Source organism: Haliaeetus albicilla, chromosome 19 (genome assembly GCF_947461875.1).
Source record: "Haliaeetus albicilla chromosome 19, bHalAlb1.1, whole genome shotgun sequence".
In the NCBI taxonomy this organism is placed as follows: domain Eukaryota; kingdom Metazoa; phylum Chordata; class Aves; order Accipitriformes; family Accipitridae; genus Haliaeetus; species Haliaeetus albicilla.
Genome location: NC_091501.1, coordinates 5,586,260 through 5,603,213, shown reverse-complemented (window position 1 = coordinate 5,603,213; position 16,954 = coordinate 5,586,260). Strand labels below are relative to the sequence as shown.

At 43.4% G+C, this 16,954-nt stretch overlaps 1 long non-coding RNA gene across 4 annotated transcripts in view; it reads right to left on the bottom strand.

Moving 5' to 3' along the window:
• Window positions 1-1,246: 1,246 nt before the first annotated feature.
• LOC138690062 (uncharacterized) overlaps window positions 1,247-16,954 on the bottom strand; it is a 39,592-nt gene continuing 23,884 nt past the window's right edge. For 2 of the 4 annotated variants that reach the window (XR_011328852.1, XR_011328849.1), the window contains one exon: window positions 6,126-9,796. This is a non-coding gene — a long non-coding RNA (uncharacterized lncRNA). Of the gene's footprint in view, window positions 3,561-6,125; window positions 9,797-16,954 lie in introns of those variants that run through there. The other 2 variants (XR_011328850.1, XR_011328851.1) reach the window with 2 other exon arrangements.

Below are 16,954 nucleotides of genomic sequence, written 5' to 3'. Positions count from 1 at the left end.
AAATGCTCGCAGATTCTTGTCGATACAAAAATGACATCTTGGAGTTGTCATGCATCTGTGTGTGGCCGCTAACCACTGACAAGCCCTCTGGAGTATGACAGCCCTTCAGAAACCCTAGGCAGAAGAGGGGTTCCCCTTTGGTTCCTGCTGTTACAGCTTTTTAAGGTAACCAACCCCCATCTGGACCAAGCCCCAGGTGAGAGCGGTGGGGCAGGGGTCTGTGTCTGCCTGGCCCGCCATCCTGGTGCCCAACTCCGTGCGCTGCCCCACCGCTTTGCTTTGAACTTCGATCCTACTTTCTCTTTATTTTCTCAGTGATTGAGTTAAGGGCGAGGATTTAAACTAGTTGGTTTAAATTCAAGCCATATGAGACAGAAGTGATTTTCTTGGACAGGAAAAATAATCTTGGGGAGTTTATAGGACTTACAATTGCTCTGTATTTTCATGGAGTATGAACACAATTTGTCTCTCTACTTCTCAATCTCAATGTCTTATTGGATCTTATTGGATTAACTTGTTGCTCTTGGAATTTCCATGTACTGGCAGAGGCTCAGCAAGCCTTTTTTCACATTTGGTTAGCCTGGAGATTGCAGCCTTTCTTCTACAATGTGAAATTGCTTGGTCTGATGATCCCTGCTCATCATTTTCTCCTCGTTGTATTCAATACAAATCCATTTCTCCCCATCCGTATTTCAACCCTCCTTGGACCCGGGCTGACCTAAGCAGAAACCCTGGACAAACCAAGCAAAACCAGCCAGAAGAAGATTCTATTAATGCTCCTGCTGTTTGCTTTCAAGCAGCAGTTCCACAAAGAACTGGACGCTTTGGCAAATGAAGAACTTGCCAAGATCAAGAATGGTGTGGCAGTATATGGGTTTGGGGTTTTTATGTAGAATTAAGTACCAAGGAGAGCCTTTGAAAAACGTTTCTGCTTTCCAAGTACCATAGGGGAGATGTATCTGACCATTTTCCTAGAAAATGCCATACCCTTATATTGCCATACCTTGAGTGAAACACCAGCCCGATGCAGCGTGGCTGCAGCCCAGTCCTTCCTCCATGCCTGCACAACAGAGTGTCTGTAATTCTTTGCACAGAAGTCAGACCCTTCTAAGACCCAGACATTCATATTCCTATCAAAATCTGAACAGTGGGTTTTTTCCATCAACAGTTTCAGGCTATCAGCCTCAGCTGTGAATGAAAAATTCATCAGGCGAAGGCTAAAGAAGTCACACCTGTCAGCCTGACACACTGTTTATCTCGAAGATTTTACTTCAGAAAGTATAAACAGTAGAATATTTATTTTCCTTCCTGCCATCTATGAGGCTATTCAGCAATTTAAGTGTGCTCATGCACAGCTTTCACGAGCCAACCTTAATTGCACAGCAATGTGCCATAAAAACAAAGATTAGGCATTATTATCTAGGAACCAATTTTACATTTTTCTCCTCTGACTTGAACTGTTTAAAATATAGGGCACTATCTCATTTTGGCTGTACATAAATATCTCAGTTGTCAAACTGCCCTTACTCAACCAGCCAACTTTTCTCGGTGGTTGAAAATCATAGTGTTTAATTGTGTCAACTGAGGTGAAAAATGTTATTGGTTCACCACCTGGCTGCACCAGATAGTTAAAAAAATTTAAGAAACACAGAATGTGGAATTTAAGGGACTGCAAAAATATTTTACCCATTAACAAATGAATATGATGCAAGGACAGAAGGAAGAAAATAAACAGATTGTGTGGTTTTTTTATTCAGGTGCATTCTTGCTTTCTCCTTACTAGCTGGCTTTGAGTGTTCCAAACAGCGTGTAATTACACAGGGTATGATAGGGGCCCAAGGCATCAGTAGGATGCTTCTGACAGATTTCTACAAGCTTTCGATTAGTCTATATCTGCAGAATCTTGAAATTATTCAATAGTCACTGTCACCTACATGAGCAGAATTAACAAGTAAAAAGCACAATGGACCAACACGAAATGCAGTTTTTCTGGGCTCGGTATTTACTGTAATTCTGGTGACCTCATCTGTCTTACAACAGAGAGGGAAGCTGTTCAGTGTAGAACTTCATAGCAAACTGCTTGGGTGCAGGAAAAAAAAATCACCCAGTAAGTTTTAGCGCCTGCTGAATGCTCTCCATGCTGGACAAAAGTTTTGGCAAGCGATGTAAGCCTTCTGCTCCTAGGAATTGGTTCCAAGGAGGTGGTTTATGGTTTATGGTATTTGAAATCCCTTTTGTGTAACTCTTCATCACTGAAGAGTGCAACCGTGGCATTAGCTCTCAGATAGGAATCTCTCAGAGAGAAAGCTTGGGGGACCAGACAAAAGGGGAATATGTTGTCCTATATCAACTGTCATTTACAGAAAGTAGATTACCTTCTGTGTCATGCACATATGATGCTATGGTGTTTTAATCAGGAGAAATGTTAATGAGGATTTGGGTAGCTGAGCTACCTGAAATCTCTCTCCTTTGACCCATATAGATGTAACCAGAGGTGCAGGATCTAGCAAATTTAAGGTGAAAAGGGACAACTGGATCCATTAGTCTCATCTCCTGCATAGTGTAGGCTATGATGTTTCACTTAGTGACCCAACACTCTGAACCAAAAGACTTGCCTTGAACAAGCGTTCAGGCAAAAAGCCTCTTTTATGTGGGAGGCAAACGGCGGGATAGACTGAGATTAAGTACAACTTGCATTACCATGGATATGGCTGGATGAAGTGCACACTCATCTTCTTCACAGTCTCTTCTGGTAAGGTGGGACCACTGCAGGGTCCTTGGGAAATTTTCAAATGTGGACCAAAAAGGCAGTTGGCTGGGGGCAAGGTAAGGAAGGAGAGCTGTGATATGCAGTTCTTTGGCCAAGGAAGGTCATTTAAGGAGCAAGCATTGATTCCCGGCTTCTATCAAAAATTTGCAGTGAGGCTCTGCTGTGGAGCTGGGAAGAGGGTGAGACACCAGGCACAAGAGAAATGCTCATGACAAGGCTGCTTGGATGCACAGAGCTCACTGTTCCAAGCTAAGTAGCCTCTGGTCTGCTCACAGACACTCTTTTACTTGGGGCCAGTGGAGCAACAGGTTGTGGAGAGTATGAATTGTCATGAGGGTGGCAGCCTCTTTCTCCTGACCTTTATTTTTCCTTAGGATCCACTCAGACTCTCCCAATTTTGCCCGAGAGCTGTAGGCATTGCTGTGATGGCATTCTAAGAGTGCTGGCCATGCTTTGTGCATCCAGGGTCCCAGTGGGCACCGGTCTGTGCTCTCAGCTGCCCTCTCCTACTTGCTCATGGAGCTTGTCTGTGGGAGGGGGCTGTCATGGTGGTCCAGCTGGCCAGAATGGCTGGCCCTGGCTTGAGTGTGCCAGAAGACAGCCTAGTGATGTGCAAGGGCAGAGTTATTGTCCCAACTCTCTTCTTTTACAAAAGAAAGATTCTTTGCTTTATATTCCCCTGACATCTCATTGGTAATTTCTTCTTCGCTTCCTGCCTTAAGTTGTCTAATGCTGTTGTGCCAGCCCAGTGGAACAGAAATCTTGTTTTCCAGTCCTAAGGCTAGGTTTGCTGTGAAATGAAAAGACATGGCCCAGCTTTAGTTTTAGCATATTGTGCTAGTAACAATTCACTGAGCTCTGGCATTGTGCTTGGTCAAAGGGCATTTCCTCCCCTCCCTCCTTCCCTCCCTCCCTACTAGCCTCTTATGAAATTAATAAAAATAGAGTGCTTGTTGACTGGGTGGAGAAATTACATTCAGATCCCATAATGTCTGAGGCCTGGCAAGTCTTTGTGAATCTGTTCTGGTCTTTGCTAAATGGAGCAGGGTGCCCTCCAGTCTAGTAGCAAATATCTTGGAGGGGAAGCAAAAAAAAAAGCTTGTATTGCTATTAATTAAAGAAACAGGTCAGTATGATTTGCAGCCACTTGACTCTTCTCATTTATTTATTTATTTATTTTGGATAAGAGAGACTGTTGTCCTCATGATGGTGGAAAAATAAAGTCTGTGGTTGGAACCACATTACATAGTACTCACCAAAACTGGCACTTCTACAGGTCTTTTTTAATGTGATAAATATGTCTGAGCCAGGAACTTTGTAGGGTCTTGTGAGTATGCACATGTCACCCAGTTCCCTTCTCAAAGGGAGATTAATGTATCGGAACACAGATGGGCTCCCAGGCGGAAAGATAGGAGCTATAACGGCTCCAAATATGCATCTTTCTCAGCTGATATGACAACTTGCAACTTTCTAGGCTCCCGTTAAGAGATATTGAACTGTTTGACATGTCTGGGGTCTCTCCCAGGGCCTTGTCCCCTCCATTTGTTGTGGAGGGAGTTCTGTGCTGCTGTGCCGGATCTGGTTTCTCTAAGACTTGTCTGTCAAAGCACCCTCCTTAGTAGGCCTGACGGGTTATATCTCAGTAGATGCCTTGTTTGCTTCTTCTACCAAATTACACCGTTTCCCTTGGGCCGCTATCAAAGACTACAGCAGCGCATGCCTTCCTGTTTTTTATTTGTATGTGTACATGTGTGGCTCTTCTAAACACGGACAGGAATTTCCTTTCCTGAGTCTAGACATCAGCCGCTCACTATTTCTGTAGCTTGCTAACAGACTGTCTGCTGCCCTGGGCCCTTTGATTTTTCCCATGAGAGCAGCAAATTCGCACTGGGCTGATAGAGGAGGTCTTGTACGATACTCTGGGCATGCAGTCTGTTTTGTGCTCGCGATGTTTTAACTGCGCTAACAAGCCCTATGAAGCAAAGCTGGTACCTAACGGGGGTTGTTTCTCTGCCTCCCGCTGTGGGGTCTGTTCTTGCTACCCCGGTGTTGCCAGAGCACCTCCGCCTTGGGGAGAAAGAGCAATGGCATGATCCCAGCCCAAACTGGTGTGTCCATGAGATGCTTGGCCAGATCCACACCCTGGAAAACCGCATTGGCCAAGCAGCCATCCGGGAGCAGGCAAGCCGAGGTGAAGCTCTGCCCGAGCTGACGTAGCTGTCCCCTTCCCGCTGACTGGGGTCCCCTCAGTGCCACCCTGGGGCTTCCCGCACTGATTTCAGCATCGCCACGTCGCAGCGACTCTGGGGCTGTGCTTAGTGGAACACGGTCCCGAATAAGGCTCTTGGGATGGTTCCTGGGTTCGCACACTCGCAGGGCGTAGGCTGCTTCAGATGAATCGCACAGATTTCAGTGGTCTTTCAGAGCAAATTAAGCCTGTCAATACTTTCCTGGGACTTGCTGAGAGCAACAGATGGAGCCTGGGTACACTCAGCAGTCACTTTTCGCAGCTTTTCTCAGTGGCTACTGTAATATGAATTTACCAGGAAGAGGGGTAGGAGAGAAATCTTCCTAGGCAAATGACTGCCAGAAGGCTAAAAAAGCTGGTAAGATTTGTCTCAGTGTGCACCAAGGGTGAGCAGCCAGCGACTGCACAGCAGAGATTGTAAAGCGGAGGAGGAAACATCAGTAAGGTGATTGAGAGTAAACTCACACAACACAAGTGATTTATCTCCCCCCATTTTTAGCCTGTGACTGTCCATCTGCATGAGTGTCTGTCTGCCTGCGTGTCATTCCTTCTCCCCTCAGAAACTTTTGAAGTGGTTGGCTAGTTTCAGCCAAACTAGCTGAGGGATAAAGACCTCAGCATTGCTAAGGTCCTGGGAGCTTCTAGAAAGTAGACGTCTGGCTTGAAGCAAGACTCCGCTAGTGCCTTGGTTGGAGGAGAGGCTGCAGGACGAGCCGAATCCCCATGCCATTTCATGGGATTTCCGTGGGTCCACAGGCAGGCAGGATGCAAGAAAACCAGACTTCAGTGCTCCCACTTTTCACAGACATGCTTATTTGTGCGTTCACGGTAGCCTGCTACAAATTCAGGTTATGCCACACTGCGGGACAAAAGAAAAGTAAATGTCTAGATGTGAATACAGTCACTGCTGAACTCTTCAAGTTCCATAGCTTTGGCACAGCCGTTCTTGTGCCTCCCCTGTGCAGCGTGCCTGTGATTGTCACATCCCCATGGCTGTGGGAGCCTGTGGAGCCAGTCAATCTGAGCTTTTTTGAGAAGTCTGTCTTTGGGCTCCATTTTGCAGCTGGAGCCTCTCAAGGATGTAAGGAAGTTGATAGAAGTAAAAAATTCATTACCGTAAGCTTTATTTTGTAACAGGGAAAATACAAAGTTTCCAGGTGATGTGGCATTTCCTGAGGAAATAAATAGCTGAAGGCATACCCGGAGTGACATAACCAGTGCTGTTCAGGAAGGCTGGTGGTGCAAAAAACAGGCGTTTTAAGAGGAGGATTAGGCAGACAAGGAATAAACACTGCAGACTGGGTGAGGAAGTAGCGTGTCCTGGGAAGTGGTGACAAAATGCCGTCAGGCGCGTGAGCGAGCAGCAGACCAAGGGCTGAGAACCTGCAAAGACGTCGGAGAGGAATTACCAGGGTGAGTTTGGTGTTAAATCCATTCCTGACAGCTGGAGGCGTGAGAAGCTCCAGGTGGTGGGTTTATCTGAGTAGGAGATGGAGAGGACCCCTGGGTCTCAGCCCGAAGTCTTTGCGTGGGGTGAAGGATGGGGATACCAAAGAGTGCTCGTTGTGCCTTGAGCACAGCAGGTCATAAGGCTTGGAAGGTGAAAAATCAGAAAAATCCAAATTGGAAATGAAACTCAAATGTATTAACCGTGAAGGCAACATATGTCTGGAATGGCTAACCGAGGATGTGGTAAATTCTCCAGCACTTGGAGACAAAATCAAGATACCCTGGATCTCCCACAAGGTACAAGGCTTGATTCAGAGATTAGAGGGTGAAACGCTGTGGTGCGTGTTATGCAAGAAGCCAGACCAGATGATCAGTCTGGTCTGCTCTGGCCTTCAGAAATATGAATCAATGTTGTAGCAAGGATCTAGGAGAATTACCAGGAGACAAGAAAGAGAATAATTAAATAACCACAGTATTTCCAACGGCTCACATCAAAGAGTCTATCATTTTTTTTTAAGCAGCAGCAGAGATTGGGGAGAAGATCTTGGGGAGGAAGAAGGTTGCTTTGTTTTCCTATTTGGAAACTTGCCCACTGGATGACTTTGACCCCAGAGATAAAGTTGGTCTTCATACTGGAGGTTCATGAGCTCATTCATGGACGACACTTACTGGAAAATAACTGGAGTTCCAAGGTGGGCTTATGCGAAAGCATTACTTCCAAAATGCATTCATCAGTCTTCAGGGGTGCAGTAAGGCATGGTCTTGCATTGAACAGATTTACACAAATGGCTTATTAACAAAATCAGGATTAGGGCCAAACAGATGTCAGTATGACTGATTAGCTCAAAATAAACACAGTTGTGAGATAAGAAATAGCTGTGTTTTTGCTTCATCTTCTTGTGGTTGCGTACTCAAAAGATGATGGGAAATGACATGTTAGGTATGAGGTAAAATGACTCATCCACTGCTGCAACTCGTAGAAGGCAAAGCAGAAGAATTCAGGAATTTTCAGTCCATGGGTATAAAATAAGCAATGGCCCTGATCCAGGAAACTCTGCCACAGGGATGGATCCCCCCCAAGGTGTGCAGCCTCTCTTTCTTAGGATTGTGCAGGTGTGGGGTTTTATTTTGGCAGCTGAAACTCCCTAAGCACTGACATTACTATCATTTTCATTATGCCACATGCATTAAAGTTCTGATAGCCAAAAATATCAGAAAAGAAGTAACAGTTGTTCTCTCATGAGACCTTAAATATTAATTGGTCTGGCCAAATGAGGAATACAAACCCTTCTAATGGTTTCTCAGTGAGAGGAGAGGTCTGTGTTACCTTGCTTGGTCCACGTCATCAGCATGTGAAATATTAGGATACATACAGACCAAATCTAGTGCTAGAGGTCATAGAATTGCAGTAAATGTGAACCAGCCACGTCCATCAATGTGCATTGGAAACTGTTGATCAAGTTCATTTGCTACACTGCTTTACAGAGAACATGCAAGTCAGACTAAAGGCATAGAGATGAAAATGGCAGCAAGAGTTATTTTTTGGCACTCCCTTTTGTACAATACATAAGTGCTTGCTCAAACATGGTAGAAATTCCCCATTTTTTTAATGTTCTCAGTGCAGAACCAGGTTTTGCATTACAAGGTACTCTGTTTTGGTAAGTGTATAGATCCATGAAATCAATTTCTAGTCGTTCAAACAGTTGCATTCATGTTACCATCTCCAAGTGAAATATTTTGATTTTTCAATTTAATTTTCAGTTCTAATTTTTCACTTCAATAATTTAAGAAATTAGCTATCCAAACCATTGCTGAACAAATCATTGTAGTCAACCTAATAAAGTCATTCCTCTCCTCAACCATTTCATTGTGAAAGTGAAGCAGCTAGGAAGAAGGAAGACCTGTTTCAGATCAATTGGAAATGAAACTATTCTTGATGAATACTTCTTACATTTTTTCTTTCCAGGAGGCAAACCAACCAACACAGCAAAAGCTCTATACATAGGCTTCCTTGAAAACCTGATGCTGTCTGGTGTGGATTGCACTCTAAACAATTTAGTTAGCCTTTCAAAACCCTGCCTGGACCACTTTGGATCTTATTTTACTCATTTTCAAACTGAAGCTCACTCTATTCATTTACACTAGAGGAACTTTATGAGAACAACATTTTCCAAATGGGAAAAGTTGCCCACTTCGATTGCAGTCCTGATCTAACTCCTGTGTCTAGTGATGCTGTTCCTCATGTTGTCCAGGCAAAGGCATGTGCAGTCACAATTCCTCCTCCTGTCCTACCTTGGTGGCTTCCCATGTACCTTGCCCCGTCCCTGCTCTGGCTCAGCTACTGGCTGTTTTCCAAAATCAAGGGAAAGCGTTTGTGGGTTTTTTGCCTCTCTTTGTCCTGTTCTCTGCCCTTTTACCACTATACGGCCTGCCTCTTCTTTCCCTCTCTGTTTTAGTCGATAGCAAGTGTTAAGATAAAAGTTCATTAATTAGCATACTCCCACTTCTTGTTCTCCCTGGGGCCTCTGAACATTTTCATATCATATGGCTGTTACTGAGAAGCATTTAAATCTAATCTAGGTTCCCAGAAATGCATGGGCTTATTTTTACATATTTACACTTTTTTTTCTAAAATAGTCTTCCCTAAGAGTCTGACCTCTGAGCTGGGGAAGATCTGCTTTCTTAGCAAGAAAGTAAGCAGTCTTGAGGAGATGGGAAGCGAGGATTTAGTATGATTAGGTTGAAATTCATCTCATCCCCTCTTTAGATACCAAACTGAAGTGTTTAAGAGATTTGTTGCTCTGAAGTCCTATCTAATCAAGTAGGATGAACACAGCACATTCAACAGATAGTCCAGTTCTTAGTGGGATCCAACACTATTATGTTGAAAGGGAGAAGTGGCTTGTAATACACATCCTCAGCCAGGTCTCCAGCTGATGTGAATGGGTAGTATCTCTCTCAAGGTCAGTGGAACTATATCAGCTTATTTCAACTCAGGCTCTGTCCTTCCAAACTTTCCTGTGGATAAAATTGGTACTCCTCATTTTTACCTTCCTCACTGAGAACACTTTTGCTCCACTGGTGCAATTTTCCCTATAAGGTATGGTATTCCATACTAGCCAAATTCCGAAGTATCTCTGAACCTGACAAACGTCTACAGTGACTGCTCTCCCTCACGTGCCACAACCAGATTTCATGCACCTGCTGGAAAGGGCTGAGGTGACCAGCAACGCGTGGGCAGCAGAGTCTTGTTTTGGCCATGAAGGTGGAGGGTGTTTCAGGTGCAGTCAGGGCTGTGACTCGCTCTTGAGGTTCTTCTTCACAGGGTGCTGCCAGAGAAGAGATGAAAGTCCCTATGTACAGGGCAGAAAAAAACCTAAATGCCTCTGAAAAGAATTTGTCACAACTTTGCAACCAGCAGTGGTAATGGTTTTTGGTCAGGGATTGTCTTGATAGTTCTGTGAGTGAAGGCCAATCTTCCTTTCAAGGCACTTTATATTTAGTTATTTAATCAAGCTAAATTATTCCTTCTCTCCTCACCCACAGTTAGATCATGGCACAAAATTAAGCACAGCCTTTCATTCCACCTCCTCTTGCCTCTCTGTTTGACCTAGACTTTGGGGAGCCATTAACTTGTCTGAGATATTGATTTAATAAGGGTAGGAGAATTAAAAAGGACAAAGAGACACCTGACTAATTGGCATTTCCAAGAGATCTTTGTAATCAGCCAATGGGGATTTTATAAGGTATGAAGTATTTGCTTTCACATAAATTTCTTCCACATTCTTTCTCTCATGTTTGCTCGGTAAACCTTCTGGAATAAAGATCACATCTGCCTCTCTGTAAGCTTTATACTTGGGAGGTAATTGAGTTGGCTCTTTGTTATGAGAGCATGTACTCGTTTAATTGCACATATGTGTCTGTGAACACACTATCCCTGCTTCTCTCCTAAATTTGATTTGGAATGAGTCCCACGAAGGGCTGTTTTCCAGCGTTAATGGATAAAAGGTCTTTACCAAGGGGAAAAGTATTCAAACACTAAATTTAATAAAGTTTAGTTTAAAAGTTATTTCTTTGCAGGAACTCTTTTTGAAAATACACAGTTCTGAGAGTAATTTCTTTCTCCCCACAGTGATTTAATAGCAAGTATCTTCTATTGGTTTTGTGATTTGTAACCTATCGGTTTTTATTTTGGAAATATGGCATAATAACATGGCAATTTAATGGCATGACAGTAACACATTTACACTGTTGTAAGAGTTACTTGTTACATCCTGCCCTGCCATGCTGAGCAGTAATGCAAAACTTTGAGAAGATAAGATCCTTACAGTGAGATGAAAATAAACACTGTGGTAATCTTTATTCCATTTCTGGGCTTAAGGTCCTGACCTTAAGGTGGTGGTACAAGCAAGTATTCCAACATGTTGCTCTCAGGAATAGCAGAGCGAAGTGCTAGGAGGGAGGTGATGTGAGGGCCTGGAGATCTGTCCCTTAGGCTGAGAAGTCACATTACTCAAGCCACGTTAGGCAGTATAGATTAGGTAAACTATACTTTGTAATGCTGTGTGTCAGTTTGGTAGATGACTGTCCTGTGGGCTTTTTATCATGTTCCGTTAATTTGAATTTTATTTTATGCCAAGGCTCAGCAACTTATTGTTATGAGCTGACAAGCTGATATTTTTATTCCATTTCTACTTAGCATTTGTTTAACGCTAACTCAGATAAAACTGCCAAGAACTGAGTTCTGCTTGAAAGAGGACATCAAGATTAGGGTCAGCTGAATGATGCATATTTTTGCCAAAGGATGTCACTCAAGTTACGGCTCCCTCTGAGCTTAGGAGAGAAGGGACAAGGGCAGAAGAGACTCTCTTAGAGTGGCTGGTGGGTCTGCCTCACAATGTGCTTTCATACACCAGCAACTAAATCATGTTGCTTTGTGCCAAGTGATGCTTCTGTGGGGTCCGGAGAGAAAAAGTCTTCTTTTGTTCACTGATTCCTTGGTTGTCGTCTGGCTGTTAAAAATGCATTGTTCTCTTTTCTGTCTTTTCTGGAGAATTTGGAAATGTTTAGGTGTTGGGATTTTGGTCTATCCCAGTAGCAAGGCTATAAAACCAACATGTTTTCACATATCATTATTTTCCAACCAAAATTGCTTACCCCGGATTCATAGGGTGTTTGTAACAGAATACTTGATTCTCAGCTGGGTGGTTAGGAACAAGTAGGAGATATGAAAACAGGGCTCTCAGCTTGAGTGCTGTAACCATGGTTTCATAGGGCATAACGAGGAACCAGAATCTGGATCCATGGAGCAAAGAGACATTCATAAAATACTCGTAGCAAAATTATGGTTCTGATTTCAAAATTTATTCAAGCTGTAGTTGCCTGAATTTCCAGATTTTACTTGGGCATCAGTTTATTCTTTATGCTGGTGCAAATACTCAAATACTGGTAGACAAGGTGTTGTACAACCACTATTTGTGGTGTTGCTAAATCAAAGACCAGCCTCTTCAAGAGCAGCAGATTTCCATGGCTCCTATGTCTCAGGTCACCAATTTGAATGCTGCTAATTTGAATTAATTGATTAGAGAATTGGAAACTGATATTTTCTGCAGAGGATGAGGAGCATCTTTTCTTGTAGCCTGCTCTAAGCAAAACTGAGGTTATCACTAGAGGTTAGGCCAGAAGGAGAAAAATGTTTTTTTCAAAATTTGGTAGGTGTTTGTCTCTTTCAAGTTGTTGGGATTTATGGCAAAGTTCAGAACTAGACTAGATTCATGCCTTCCTTGAATCCTGGCTTACATCTGAGTTATGTAACCATGGTCATAACACGGCTACTGCTTTGGTATGTGTAAGAAAGCAATGGCACAGAAGATTTCTTTTTCAAGGTTTATCCAGGTGGAGCCTATCAACTTTTTGCTTCATAACTTTCAGTTTTGACAGAGAGCTGGAGTTCCTGCAATATTTCAGTACCTCTGAAGTGTCTACTATATATGAAAGTGGTTTAACATTTTTTTTGCTCAGAAATAAACTGAAAACTGTCATTTTTAGTCAAAGAGTATACCCTGAAGTCTTCAGGTGCTCTGAGTTGTATCACAAACCAGAATTTTTTTGCTGAAGTATTTGCTATGAGCATGTTTCTGGTTTTTTTTTTCTGGTTTTTATTTGCTGATAAATTTTGATATGCATTTAATAAAAGCAATATTGGCCAGCTGACCTATACATGGGCCTGGCACAAAGTTGGCCTTGTATCAGAAGGGAAATCAATTTGAGAACCAGTGCCTTGCCCAGACAGAGAAGAAAACAGAACTGTGATTTTTGACTCTGTCTGGGCAGCCCTGGGATGGCATAGCCTCAGGAGAGCTGCAGGTGCAATAGAGCCCTCCAGAACTTCTCTCACGGCTATGGGGACTGGGTCTTCTCTTTCTACTGGACTCATTTGCATAAGCTTGATAAAGCTCTTAATACTCATCTTGTGTCAAGCGGCCACGATTCTGCTTCATCAAAGCAGGCAGCCAAAGAACAACGTTTCTTCTTCCCATCTACAGAGATGGCAGAAGCATAGGAAGGGCTAAGACAAACCCAACTAATGCTGTCAGCTTAATTACAGAGAATATCAGGCCTGCGGGTTCCTGACACCCAATAGTTTTCGTCCAGAGAGTTTTGAAACTGGGCCAGATGCTTAATGAGTGCAAAGCCACATTACATCACTGACTTTGACAGGGCGATGCCAATTTAGACCAGTAAAGAGTCTTGGTCTTGTTCAGCGCTATCAGTACCAACGTGGAAATACAGTGAGGAATGACAATTCAGAACAACAAGGCATAACGGAGGGTCTGCTTATCTGCTAGTCACTGCACACCTTGTAATTTATGCAGTGTGAAGCCCGGTAACAGTGCTGGGGAGCCAAGTAGTTCCTGATAACCGCACCTCCTGGGATTGTGCAGTGCTGCGGCTAATAAATCTTAGTGATGGCACACGGCTAAGCCGGGAAAAAATTAAATCAGCCACTCGGGCAGCTGAACAGCCATCTCAGCTGTGCTGATTCACCCAGAATGATGCACTCCAAGGGGTTTTCACCGCCTAAACAGATGTTCCCCTAGCACAGGATGCTTTCCATTTTTATATTGTTCATGCTGGATTTGTGCGTTGCAGATCAGATCTTCAGCTGCTGTAACCAGACCTGTCTAGTCAAAGGCTGTCAGGGCAAGACTGATGCTCTCGGAGCCCGTCTCCCGCTTCCGTCTGCGGTGCAGGACCCCCTCCTGCCGCAGCCTGCGCCACGCTGCGTGGCGGCCCCGAGCTGGAGGGAAGCCACTGCAGCGTGCTGCATGTGGCAGCGTGTCTCCAGACAGGCTTCGCTGGAAGGCGGCTTTCCCAGGCAGCGGGAATATTTCCCCAACAGCCGGTCCCCATCGCTGGGGAGGGTGGGATCGCACGGCCGCATCCAGGTGGCCTGGGCGCTCTGCAAGTCAGCGTAGCACTGAGGGGCAGGACAGGGAGAAATCCCACCTTTGCATTACACCTGTCCAGATATTGCTGTCTAAGCATCTGCTAGTTTTATTATTTCGGCCCTGCAACATCCAAGTTGATCATGCCCAGAAAAATCTGTCATCCTGCTTAGCCCTGCAAAGAAGATATAGCTATTTTTCTTTTTTTTTTTTTTTTGAGCAACTAGGGGAGCATGACTTGGTGGCATGCTGAAGCAGAAGAGAATGATAAGGGAGGGCAACAAAAATACTGGCCAGGTAACATTGCTATGGTATATTAAATTTTTCATAATCTTCAACTTTTGCATTGTCACATCTCATGAGAATGATTTTGTGTTTCAAAGTTTCACAGACCAGTCAGAAATTTGCCCTTCACAGGTGCTAAGTTGGGTCATTACTGAGAGGTGGAGGAAGCAGAGGAGGATCACATAGTTTAATTACTAAGGCACCTGTACTAAGGTAACTGTACAACACCAAGTGCGCTGAAGTGCTAATCCCTGTGTGAGACTACGGCAGTGCAATACAATAAATAGCAATAAAAAAGACACAGTAGCAATTCCAGATTTCTGTCAGTTCAGGAGCAATACCTTTTAAGTCAATGGTATAGCAGTCTCCTCTTGCCTTGGACTGTGCTGCTTCTTGGATGTTGTGGAGCTCTAGTCCATTAGACTAAGGGTCTGCCTTGCACCACGAGGTCCATCTCGCCCCTATGCAGAGCTTGTGGACAAATACAGCCTTGGGCTAATAGAAATACCCAAGTGCCAGGCACAAATTCTGAACAAAATCTGGAAGTGGTGCTCTTAAACTTATAAAAATATACTGGAAGGTGTTTATTTGTGTGAAACCAAATGGAAATCTGTATGCTTAAACTTGGAAGTGAGCTGAAAGGCAAGCTGAAGACTTACTCCTGTGTGTCAGTGTCATGTGAAGAAGGATATGCTATCTATAACATACACAAGAAAGGCTGAAGTCTACATAGAAGTGAAGCTATTAATAGTCAGTATTTAGTAGTGGCTGTCATACAGTGTGATATGAGATACTGTGATTTTCCCTGATCTAGAAATGGGGGCTAGGAGGACCTAAGAAGGGAATAAGTGGTACTCTTGGCTACTAAAGCACAGTGATTGCTGGCAGATGCTGACTCAGCTGGTTGCCACCGTAGCACTAAATACAAGCTGTTAGAGTGTCCTGTCCAACTGCCAGTCCAGACTTGAGGACTGATGTGCCGGCGTGACATTTGCTGTGAGGTCAGGGCTTTGACTAATGAGATCAAGGGTTTATGTTACTGTAAGACGTGGATTAGACCATTGACACCTTTGCTTCTGCTTTGAGTGTTAGCCCATAGGGAGGGGAATCCTGGGGGAAACTTCTTGCACACAGTATCAGGGGACCATCTCTTTTCCCCGCACAACTGCAAGATTCCTGACCACAACTGCAGGATTTTCATCTGCTCTATATTGGAAGCCAAGAATAGCCATTAATCATTCGAGATTTGCTGAAATCTTTGTGAACTGAGCACTACTGAACCAGAATAGAATTCCTAGAAAAACCCGTGCCCACGTAAGTTTTCTCTTGTTGCTTGTTTTATGGAAGTTATTTTGCACCAACATCCATTTTAAGTAAGTTCTTGCTGCTCAACCTTTAAGTAGCCATCTCCTACAGAAAATGGGACCTCCTCCTACTGTGCAGTGATAGCAGTTACAGAAGGGTAACACTTGATGATACCTGCATGACTTATGAAATGAACAGTGAGTAACAATATCTTTGAGTCCCCTTGAATCTCATCTGACTTACTGATGTGACTGCTGGCCTTATCAAATGTTCAGGAGGAATAGTCATCTTTATAAAATACAGCTTTTTCCTGTGCTAGTTCTTGTAGCCTCCTTTTGGTTTAAAAAGAAACATAAAACTTCTTATTAGTGAGGAGAAAGTAAAAATCAGTATAGTTCACTCAAGTGAATATTCTGGAGCCCCAAAATCTCCATGTTATTGCAAGAAGGTAAGTGATGTCTTTCTGCAGCGTGAAGCAGGAACTCTTATTTAGGTTACAATAATAATAGCTAAAACTCCTTAAAAGTTATTTTTAGCAGTGGATATTTAACAAGGTTCTCCTTACATAATTATATACCCAAATTCTCCAATACTGACAGATGCTGACACTTAGGAAATTATATAGTAAAGCCAGTGACCATTTTCGTTTAGAAAGAGAAAAAATGAGACAATTATAGCCACACATTCAGAGATTTGTCAGGCATTGGAACAGGCTGCCCAGGGAAGTGGTTGAGTCACCATCCCCGGAGGTATTCAAAAAGCGTGTAGACAAGGCACTTCAGGACAAGGTTTAGTGGGCATGGTTGACGGTTGGACTCGATGATCTTAAAGGTCTTTTCCAACATAGAAGATTCTATGATTCTATGATTTTTAAACCCAGGATAGGTTACAGTCATCCTCTAGGCTGACCTCCTATATGACGCATCTACAAACTTTGTTGCAGCAGCTCATGATTTTTTTCTGTCCATAATAATGGAAAGGTTTTTAGCCTTTCCTTAAAGACCACATGGGATAGAGAATTCAGTTCATCATATTCAATTGCTATGCCCTTCACAGTTTAAAGAAAATGCATGCCCCAGACTTGAAGTTTGTCCAGTTTTGGCTTCTACCTAGTGGATTTTGTTATGCCTTTTACACTAGATATGACACCTACAGTTAAAAATCTCTTTCTCATAGTTACAATAGCTACTCTACCATCCGGGTATCTGTGAGCTGTGATCATATTACCTCTTAAAATTCTCTGGGATAAATCAGATTAAACTTTTTTAGTCTCAGTCTGATTTCCAGACCACAGGTCATTCTTGTAGCTCTTTTCTGAACCCTTTCCAAATTTTGAATACACTTTGTAAAGTTCGGATGCCAGAACTGCATGTGGTATTTCAGCAATATTCTCACTAGAGCTATACACTGACTTTTTCAAACTCCCCTGCTTATTTATCTAAGGATCAG